The 3186-nt window shown below is 53.2% G+C and overlaps 1 non-coding gene across 1 annotated transcript; it reads right to left on the bottom strand.

The window, feature by feature from the left end:
• Positions 1-2458: 2458 nt before the first annotated feature.
• Positions 2459-2622, bottom strand: LOC144477607 (U1 spliceosomal RNA). The gene has a single exon (XR_013495223.1). It is a non-coding gene; the product is annotated as a U1 spliceosomal RNA (small nuclear RNA).
• Between the last annotated feature and the right edge of the window lie 564 nt (positions 2623-3186).

Genomic DNA, 3186 nt, shown 5'->3' with positions numbered 1-3186 from the left:
GGGAAAACAAGCGGAGAACGAGGGAGGCTGGAGGATCGGAGATGGAGCGAGAGAGGGACAGGAAGAGGCAGTGAGACCGAGAGAGAGAGAGAGAGAGAGAAGGCTAGAGATATAGAGAGAGAAAGCTAGAGAGAGAGAGAGAGAGAAGGCTAGAGAGATAGAGAGAGAAAGCTAGAGAGATAGAGAGAGAAAGCTAGAGGGATAGAGAGAGAAAGCTAGAGGGATAGAGAGATGGAGAGAAAGAGAGAAAGAGAGAAAGAGAAATAGAGAGAGAAAGAGTGACAAAGACGTAGAGAGAGAAAGAGAGACCGTGAGATAGAGAGAGAAAGAGAGACAGAGACATAGAGAGACTCGCTGTCTCACTGACAGAGAGATAGAGGGAGAAGGAGGGACAGAGAGGAAGAGATAGAGAGAGAGAGGGTGGGGGGTGAGGCCGAGAGGGTAAACGGAAGCCCGAGGAGGGAGCTGTCATAGCCGAAAGTTACCCCAATCCTCGGTAAACTCTGCGAGAGAGAGCAGACCCTTAGACGAGCCACGAGGGTCTCCGGCAGAGAGTAGGTTGTACCGTGTGGCAGGCCAGGGGTGGGGGAGGCTCAAGTTCCTAACGAGACACGCCGTGCTCAGCCATGAAACGAACTCAACCACCCTCGAAGCATCAGCAAGCCCGACAGGGAGCGACGAGGACACCGAGAGCCGGCCGACGACGACGACAACGACGACGTCTAAAACCAAGGCAGAGGGTGTCGAGGGGTGGCAGCAGCGGCCGCCGCCGCCGCGGCTCTATGAAATACGAGTATGAGCAACCTCGGCATCGGTAGCCATTACGCGCCACGTCAACGCTGACTAATCGTGCCGCTTCGACAACCGGTCAGGCTTAGCCGAGGAATTTCCTTTTTCCTATTCCGTTTTCCTCGGACGGCAATGTTGCTTTCCGGTTCACGGCTACCGAACTACCCCCGACGTCTGTCATCGTCCCTCCTGGTTCGCATAGAATTCTGCTGGCTGATGCTCGCAATTAACCCCTTACAGGTCGAATGGCCGATAAAAATAATCGTGCCACGTTTCAAAATAATATTTATCGTATTTATTTGTATTTAGAAAATTGTTGAGAGCTGTTAACCGTTGCACGAGTCGCAAAATGCAATTTCATAATATATAGAATGCTCCAAGTTAGGCGACGAGCCTAGGCTCTACAAGCCTAGACAAATATCTTGGATTAAAAATGGCTCCGACTGCAAGGGATGTTAATTCGGATTAATTAAATAAAATTTACTGCCTCCGCGCCGAGAACCCCGACACGGCCGGTCAGATTCCGCGGCGAAAAAGGAATCGTTAGGATCGCGACAGGGTGGACAGGAGAGGGGGGAAGAAATCGAGGGGCGGAAAAGAAAAATATCAACGGAACCGTCGGAGAGTCGGCGAAATACTTGTCCGAGGAAAGTTTCGGGAAGAATGTCCAGAAGATGAGAGTTACCCTTAAAGAATTGGTCGGCGGAGGCGAGAGAGAGAGAGGGCTGCTCGGTCGAAACCCGGGCGAGGCGGCGCGGCTCTCTCACACCCCGGTCCCCCGAAGCTTTACCGCCCTATCACGTAATGGTGTAACTTTTGCCACGGCGATGGTTCGACGGGGGGTCGGCCCCGAGAGGGGGGGGGGGCCGGGGAGAAACCGGGAGACGGACGTTCCCTCGGAAGAAGAGGATCCCACTGAAAGTGGCGAGAGGGTGGCGAGCTCGACCCTCGAGGGAGTTTTAACGTACGGTCAGCTCTCTCTCGCAGTTCGGGCTCTCGGCTTAGCCCTCCTCCCCCGACACAGCCCCGCGCGCTCGTTGTCTCTCCGACCGAGTCGATCAAGTCCGTGCGAACTTTTATCTTCGCGGCTTCCGTCCGAAGAAGTCAGAGGTGCCGCTCGCGCCTCCGACGTTAGCCGGCTGTGTATACACACACACACACATAGACACACACACAGAGAGACGCACGCCGGCAACCAAGAACGAAAAAGGGATATCCGAGATAACTCCCGTGGGAGACACTCTCGCTACCTACTCCGGAGATATTGGCGCACGTACGTCGATACATGCATGCATGCATGCATGTAAGGGAGCAAAGGGAGAGAGAGATGGACAGAGAGAGAGAGAGAGAGACGGACGACTTAAGCGCGACACATGCTTTATCGCCCTGTCCGAACGCAATCGTTCGAAAGTGGAGTCCTGGAGAGCGGCGAGCCGACGGGGCGACTTAACGATTCCAAGCTGACGCTTTCTGATCTATGCGAGCGAGGCCCGTTCGGGGCTGCGAGATCCGCAAACTACGCCGCCGATAAAAACCGCTTCATTGCGCTGCCCGAGAGTCAGATTCCTACGGGCGTTTCGATCTCGCGCGGAATCGCGCTGGTCCGGATATACGTTACATGTAGCAACCCCTTGGAACAAATTGAGAATGGATAACATTTGATTCCAATTTAAAAGACGCGAACAACGCAGACCCGACTAACAAAAATTATACGCCCGAGATATCCACGTTGGGGATATTCGCAGGGGTCGGCTCAACCGTGGTGCAATGGAAGAGCCTCACCCTGGAGGAACCGTCTTCGTGATCACGGTAACCTATACGCCTGGTAAGTATTTGCAGATATTATACATGTGGGATCGTTTTTTGGACAGGGAGCAGAGGATTAATCGACGCCGTAATTAACCAAAACACATAACAATTTATTCTATGAAACAATACAAAAAGTCTCCGCGAGATCTATTCACGTCTTGCTATCTCGACCTCCGATGAGCCACTGTCCCGCGCCTCTCTCCGGCACCGTGGCGCCCCCCACCCGGGGCCCATTCCCACATACATATAATATAACGCAGATATATTATATAATCTTTGTTCGAAATTTTCACGTTACAGAACAAGGAATTGTTAACACTTCCCTTTAAATCTTCGCACTCGAGTAGGACAGCGTGTAAAAGGTCCTGTTGTCGCGAGCGACCGATCATTTCGCAACGAGTCGTCGAGCAGTCGAGTGCTCTTGAAGGATCAGCGAGAAACGGTTCGCGCGAGGATCGGCGAGCGAGGGGGTTCGGAAACGGCGCGGTATCCCGGAAAAATTAGGGAATCGAGAAGGTGGGGAAGGGAGCGGGGGGAGGAAGAGAGGGCGACGGCGAGGTACGTTCAATAAATAAAGGTGGAGAACGT

This window comes from Augochlora pura, unplaced genomic scaffold (assembly GCF_028453695.1).
Source record: "Augochlora pura isolate Apur16 unplaced genomic scaffold, APUR_v2.2.1 APUR_unplaced_2291, whole genome shotgun sequence".
NCBI lineage: Eukaryota > Metazoa > Arthropoda > Insecta > Hymenoptera > Halictidae > Augochlora > Augochlora pura.
The sequence above is the reverse complement of the archived record's forward strand: the minus strand, read 5'-3'. Positions and strand labels throughout refer to the sequence as shown.